Source organism: Tachypleus tridentatus, chromosome 6 (assembly GCF_004210375.1).
Source record: "Tachypleus tridentatus isolate NWPU-2018 chromosome 6, ASM421037v1, whole genome shotgun sequence".
In the NCBI taxonomy this organism is placed as follows: domain Eukaryota; kingdom Metazoa; phylum Arthropoda; class Merostomata; order Xiphosura; family Limulidae; genus Tachypleus; species Tachypleus tridentatus.
In genome coordinates this window covers 66,268,827-66,276,902 of record NC_134830.1, presented here as the reverse complement: position 1 = coordinate 66,276,902, position 8,076 = coordinate 66,268,827, and the positions used below count along the sequence as shown (strand labels likewise).

The 8,076-nt window shown below is 33.9% G+C and overlaps 1 long non-coding RNA gene across 1 annotated transcript; it reads left to right on the top strand.

Moving 5' to 3' along the window:
- Positions 1 to 587: 587 nt before the first annotated feature.
- On the top strand, positions 588 to 6,631 carry LOC143252717 (uncharacterized). Its single transcript, XR_013029118.1, has 2 exons — positions 588 to 1,145; positions 3,109 to 6,631. It is a non-coding gene; the product is annotated as an uncharacterized LOC143252717 (long non-coding RNA).
- The last annotated feature ends 1,445 nt before the right edge of the window (positions 6,632 to 8,076 follow it).

Here is an 8,076-nt window from a genome sequence, read left to right as displayed (position 1 = left end):
TTCCTCAGAGGACATCGAAGTGCTGTTTTCTTTGGTTCTTCATCCTTTATCAGTCTCACTAAACAAATATTCTTCCTTGAAGAGTGGAAAAAAAAGTGGAAAAACGTTAAATCTATGGACTTACTTACAATTCTTAAATCCAATATTTGGTTCCCTGCGTAAAACACAGCAAATAGTTCAATGTGATTTTGATTTTAAAAACAAATAAACCCTTGGAAAGAGCTATGATAAATACTCATTATAACGCCCCCACGGTTTGCAAATTAAAAAAAAATTAGGAACTTAAAAAAAACAACAACAAAATTTCCCGCAGTTATAAGGTTGCGTACTTATACAAGTAAATTCTGGTGCCAATTCCAGCAGCTTAATTAGACTGGTAACTGAGCGACAATTTGTACGGTAATGAATGTTCCTCACGTCCCTTGAAACACGTGTTAAAATCGTAATATATTTGGCATTCAAAAAGGCTGTATGTATAAAATATGATAACAGGTGTTTGTGTTTGAAATATCTATAAATATATAAGATAACACGTGTTAAACAGGTAGTACATTCGTATACAGTTTTTTATGGGCGGCAGTGTTTTCTAGGTGTATGTTAAACTATTTAACAGTTTTCGGAATACACTTTTCGTATATTATAAGGAAGAAAGTCTTTTTACGAGCACCGTGTGATTTACTTCACTGTTTACACTTAACTTCATTTAGTTCTATTCCTCACGGACGTCTCTCGAGCCGAAAGCAGGCAATTGAAAAACTCTGAAACGTTTGGCCATTGTCAACCAAGTAATTTGATTACGCCCTAAAGGAATGTTTACGGCTCGGTTGAGCGGATTGCGCTTCGGTTTACTCTATTACGTCACGTGCACATGATAATGGAGGATTAGTATAGATGGCGCCTTCAGATTATTTGTGCGCCTTTGACGAGTGAACGAGAGTAGCTAAGCGTGAATAGCCGGCCAAGGACGTCCTCGAGGCACAATTTGGGCATGGCTCCGTCTGACAGCTGAACTCTTGTAAGCCACTATGAATTAGGGGCCAATTTTGGCACCCCCTACTCCTGTCCCGACCGCCGACACTTAAGCAGAAGTCGAGGGTGGGGCAATACTACGAACATTTCTTTCGCACCTCGGCTACCGCAGGAAGGTTTGTTTTAACCGGCTGACGATCTTTCTAGAGATGAAAGGTTTCGGAGCCTTATTCTTTAGCTATTTTAATGATAGAATGAGATACTGTGTGGTTTGTGCATGAGATAGCTCATCGACTGTTAATTTACTAACCTTTATTGACTTTGAAAAAAGCTAATAATGACTACTTGTAAAGGTAAAAAATTATGGAGTTTATAACAACATTTTAGAGTGAAAAAATAACTGCTAGTCTCTTTAATTACACTGCACAACAATTTTTTTGAAAAGTTTTGCTTCCTGAAAAGTTTTTGCTGATTGTGACAGGTACCTGGTGGTTATGCACAAATATAGTTTTGGTTTTGCCTCATCACGTAGGAACTCTGAGAAATAGACAGTTAACTGTTTGCAGGCAACAACGTATTCTAATACGCTATAAAGTTCGACATAATTAAAAGTGTTTTGCTCCGATTTTCGTTTGTATTCAATGTCCGGTGCATCACGTTGCAGTGTCCATCAGTATTCAGCAAGCATTGACGGATTCCAGTTGTCCTGATATCGTTTTTCCATTGTAGCAATGTCCTGGTGAAACTGAAGATTTCGATAAAACGGTACGTGATGGGCAAATTTGGATGTGATTTTCGTGATCAGCAGCCAAAAATCTATAAGGAACACCCAACAGTATTCAAGAAGCAAAAACATTGTTGTGCAGTGTTATTTGAATATCCCATAAAGTTGAAGTTATTAAGTTATTCACTAAGGAGGAGTACTAAATATTAATAGGATATTGCAGTACAATCAACACTTAAACCATTTTGCCATGGGATAAAAGTATTCATAATAAATATATATATATATTCATTTATTCACTGAAGTAACTTGATAATGGGACGAGGTTCTTTACCTCACGAAGAAACTCGTGAATGGGGTGAGGTTCATCTTTCATTGTAGTAACTCTAGAGTGGGATAGAGTTGTATAGAAACTGAGAGATAACAATTAGTATCGACTCGGGTCGAGCATTGTCTCGTGGTTGGCTTGCAAAACTGAGATTCAGAAATTTCATGGTTTGCATACCACTGTTATAAAAATGTGCAGTGTGCTGAGAATGCGTTAAAAACGATGGTAAAATATCCCTCTTCGAATATAGCAATCCAAAGTTTACGGTGGCTGTCACGCTCTAGCTGCTTTCCCTCAAGTCTGTCCCCTGAGGGATCACCGGTAATTTCACGGAATTTAGCGACATCATCGGTAATTATTTAACAGTCAAGATCTGTGAACAGATTCATGGAGGTCCTATGATGTTCTTAATGCTTACCCGAAAAAAAAAAAAAAAAGAGTTGGTTTCAGTTCTATTTTAAATATTTTAACTAGCCCTCGCTATACGGGCTTTGTCATTTTAACTAACCCTACAACAACCGTGTAGCCATACTACAATAATTTTTAATATTACTATTTCTCCAAGCCCGTTCCCTTGGCTGTGGTTTCGCAATGTCTTTTCACGAAATTGTATGTGTGCGTTTTCTTACAGCAAGACCACATCGGGCTAACTGCTGCGTCCACCAAGGGGATTCACGAAATTTGGCAAGCTTGTAATATATAATACAAGTCCTTTGTATACACACACACGTTTTTAAATTGAGTAATTTTACCAAAGATTCAGGAGTGAATTTATGGAATCAAAGTTTGACTAGTCTGAGTGTAAGGTGATTTTCATGGTGAGATTAAAAATACATTTTTTTTCTCTTATAGCTGTTACATTTCATTTACATAATCTTTAGAATCTTCTAAATGAATATCAAAAGTTTTTTTAGTAAAATTTCGTATTTTATCTGAATTTTGTGATGCAGTTGTTTCATATTGCTTCAGTAGGATATGACTAAATTAACACTTTTACTTGGAACACCAAACATTATAACAGATATGAGTGTAGATTACTATATTTAGAAAATTGTGTTTTTCTGAGGTGTTTTTTTTTTTTTTACAGTAAAGCCACCTCGGGCCATCTGCGGAGCCCACCGAGGGGAATCGAACCCCTGATTTTAGCGTTGTAAATCCGTAGACTTACCGCTGCACTAGCGGAGGGCGTTTAGGAAAGACGGGGAAAGCAGTTTCTTTTTACCATTTCTTTAATGTTCTCAACTTCTGGTTAATGTAAGTTCGATTATCTGACAAATTAAGATATTTGTCTGTTAATGGGGGTTTAACCAGATTTTCTTTAAAAACTGAAGGAATGAAACTTTCGAATTGTGAATCAAGACCAGTGAAAATAAGTGTATACTGGTTATTTAAGACATGAACGTCTAAGAAGTAGTTTGTCATCCGTTGATTTCTAACAGTATAGTTTATGTTAGGATGTTTGCCCTTTAAAACTGGAAACGTCTGCTAATATTGTTAAACACTATAAAAGTGCCGCCAACATGCCTGTTGTGAGACACCGGTGGTTTTTACACATGCCTTTAAAACGGGGCTTGGGTTAGAAGAACTCTTCAAATTTGAAGACAAACAACGTTCATTGAACACCCCACTAATGATATATGAGTTCACGTTCCAGAGGTGAAACAGGTAATACATTGAATCAACCATCAGAAGACCCTGTAGTCCAATAAAAGAAGGTTGTGATACTAAAACTGACACCAGGTGGTACTGCCAAACACTTTATGAAGGAAGTTGACGTTGTGATTACCTCGTGTGTATTATGCGTCATCCCTCTTTTCTGGAAATAAACACGCTTTAAAATGCCTGAATCTCTTGCCATTAGGTTAGAAAACGAATCAGTTCTTAAGCAGGAGATGAGCACACTAGCACAACATTTTCAGTTGTGGACATGAACTTCAACAATTGAATGTGTGATGAACTAACACTTTGTTTTGATATAATAGTTTTAAAGAAGGTGATATACCATTCCCAAATTCGTATCATTAAGTTCTGTAAAGCTTCCATTGCTAAATTATAAAATGTTATGTATGCGCTCTTATGTTAATTGTAAACTTTCTGCAAACATTTAACCTAAAATACAAGCATGTGCCACTTGAGTATTTCGTGTAAGACAAAGAGAACTTAACTTGTGGTGAATATAAGAAGGGATAATTCCAATGAAGTATAGTTTTGTACAGCTAATTATAATTTCATTTTTCTTATATAAAATACTTTGCTGTCTAGCTCTGAAAGTATTCAATCATGCTGATTGTACGTATAATAGGATAACTGAATTTAATAAAACTAAGTTTTTAATCTATATCAATATACGTAGTACAATTTGTTCTTGTATTATTCCGCCTTTTTTGTGTTTCTATGTTATTAGGAACAACTAACGATCTCTCCATAACTAGCAGCAGACGATAAATGGTAAGTTTAAATATAGGCCTGAACATTTAGACATACATCTAATTGTAGAATTTTGGTTTCTAAGCATTACTTAACTTCATATGTGAGGAGTACAAAGAAACGTCAAATCTTATAGACGTCGTATTCCCATCGTCATGTGGGTCAAGTCTCATAGACATACTATTAATAGGGCAGATGATACTATTATCATATTAAAGTTTTCAACCACGTTTATTCTTCCGTCTCGTATGTGTGTTTTTGTTTGTTTGTTTGTTTTGGGGCTTAATTGTTTCGAATTTTAAAAAAATAATAAAGTAAGAGGTAGAGAAATGCTGTTGAACTTTACTGTGCTTTCCTTTATTACTACAACTCTAGGAATATCTGTAGACGCAGAGATACATATAGCTAACAATTTAACAACAAAGTGATACTGTCAAGTAAAACCCAAGTGTTATGCTTAAAATGACATATTGAAGTTTTGTTTTTCATCAAAGTAAAAACGAACGAAGTTTGTTGGGGATCAGTCATGAAGTCTATGTATACTTTGTTTGCTACAGTACAAAACTGTCAATTAATATATCTGTTGAAACCTACAGAATACAATTTTATACGTTTGTTTCCCTCTTTCTGTACATGTCTCATTTAATGCAATCAGCTTTTCAGCCATAACGAAAACGACGGTAATATAAAAGGTTTTGTAAATTGCAACTGTAATAGAAACAAGGTACTTAACTGTATCCTACCTTTCTGTATATTTGCCCGAACTTTCAATGATGGTGTGTATCTCAACTCCTAAACAACATCTTTGTAAGACAGTTTACAACTTGTACACTGTTATATACCCAACACATGGAGAGCCAAAGAATCGTGCCAGTGTTCAATTAGCTCGTGAAAAGTTGCCGTTTTGATGCCATTATGCAAAAGTATCCTTGGATATTTTTGTTATTAAACAGAACTACAGATGTGTAAAAAATTAAAGCTGACATTTAGAGGCTATTTTTCTGTTTGTACCTAACATGATGTATTTAGATGAAATAAGTATTCAAATGACAAACACTTATAAATTAGTCTTAGTTTCATAAGGATGATGACTTAATATTTACCAGTGACGGAGTATTTATAATGGATTATTCATACTCAGTTGTTTTACAAAGTTAATAGAATAGTTTTTCCCACAGATGATTTGACGGTGTTAAACTTTTATAACTTACCATGATCATGATGTAAACAACACTAGACCTACTCTTATCTTTATTTCTGTGGCGCGGCGGAAACGGTATATATCTATCTGCACAGAGGGATTTTTCTTATCTGTCTCTTAGGGAATGAGGAGGGATTCTCTCTGCTTCTTAATTTTACGTCGCTCTCTTTAATGTTAAATGTATGGATTATCACACGTTTAACGTTTTCCCCAAGTTCTTTGGGACACTTCTATATGATTTATTATTGTATATTATCAGCAAATAAATTTATCGGTATTGGCTTTTCGTCTAAAATACTTATTTTTGATGAATGGTTCAATAAAATGTATTTACGAGTATTAGATAAAGTGTCCATCAAACTACAAAATCAATATGAAAACAGAACTGAACTACCGCCTAACACTATCTAAACGTTCACATTATAAGTAAATCACAGTTGGCGGTGGGTGATGAAGACTAGCTGCTTTCCCTGTAACCTTACACTGCTAACTTTGGGACGGCTAGCGCAGATAGCCCTTGTGTAGCTTTTCGCAAAATTCAAAACAAACAAGTAAATCACACCAAGTGCGTGCATGTCTTTCTTGGGTACCAACTTTTAGGTGCATTATCTAACAATACTGTTTTCAGAAACATACATTTGAATCTTTAATGCTTATAATGTTGTTTGTAAGTGTGGGTTGTGTTGCACAAACATAAAAGGCAGCACCTATGATGGAATACAAATAAGTAAAAGAAAAGTAATTTCCTCTTAGATATTTAAGTTAACACTAATTTCCTGATGGATTTATTAAAACTCCTCCTCAGCGATTCCGTATTAAAGGTTGTGTTAAATGTAATATATATATGTGTGTGTGTTTGATTTTGCTTTATTCGAGTTATATTGTTAATGCATCTTATATAGAAGGGATTTGTGTAAAATTATGACAAAAATGAATGAAAGCGACAATTTTTTTGGAAGAAATAAATATGTATGAATACTTAGAGATGGCTTAGCAGTTTGATTTGTATATATATATAACATATGAAGTAAAGGAAAATATAATAACAGTTGTCACCTACAGTATACTTGCTATGTTCAGGAAAATATAATAACAGTTGTCACCTACACTATACTTGCTATGTTCAGGAAAATATAATAACAGTTGTCACCTACACTATACTTGCTATGTTCAGGAAAATATAATAACAGTTGTCACCTACACTGTACTTGCTATGTTCAGGAAAATATAATAACAGTTGTCACTTACACTATACTTGCTATGTTCAGGAAAATATAATAACAGTTGTCACTTACACTATACTTGCTATGTTCAGGAAAATATAATAACAGTTGTCACCTACACTATACTTGCTATGTTCAGGAAAATATAATAACAGTTGTCACCTACACTATACTTGCTATGTTCAGTGCCGACGAGGTTTTTTTGCTCAATACTAATGAGATCAGGTCGTTGAAAAACGAGAAACATATAAACGTTATTTATATTATTGGTTATTTGAACAATAAATGACCACATTGTCAACCAAAGTAATTATCATAACTTACGAAACTCTAAAATAAAATGTAGAAATATATCAGCCAAACCATATCATCTGTATCCAGTGCCAACGAGGGCTGTCGCTCATCAAGCCATCTGGGACGGCACAGAAATAAAAATTGTCAAAGATACATGTATATTATCAAAATGTCCACTGTTTCGTAAAAAACAAACAAACATTATTTCCTATGACTTAATGTAACTCATTGTTGTATTTATTATCCCAACTTTACTTGAATAATAATAAACAGATTTTATAATTCTATTTACAAATTTAAGCTCACACATAACAAGGTCTTACAATATTTCATAACAATAAAATTCAACGTGGCGTTGTTTTTGTGTGTTATTTGATACTAGATTTTAAATATACATTATGTACACTACATACATGATACATCTATATAAATATGATTGTAATGAATATATTCCATTCAATTTTGCTCACATTTTGAAGAACACTAATATTTTTTACGTAACTTCTTAAGTGACCAATCAAGATCAACGGTTTAAATCGTCGAATGTCTTTTAAAAAATAAACAATAAATAACCACGCAAACAAAACGATGTCCCAGATCAATCAAACTTCCTTTAAATATATATTGATCTTGAACCAATACATATGTAAATTTCAACTCATAATTACACGTATTGTTAAAATGCCTTGTTACCATAAAGAATAATGTATTTTGCAACTTAATAATGTAAGGTAGGACAGACTAACAAGGATTAATCATCACAATTTCACTGAATTTCGAATAAGCCTTAATACTGTTGTAAATGGAATTTTCCTTCCTCTTAAACTTGTAAATGTAAATGTATTAGAAACAGGGAGAAAAACTAAATAAATAGTCAGAAATCATAACTAATTAGATGCATTTTTAGAAA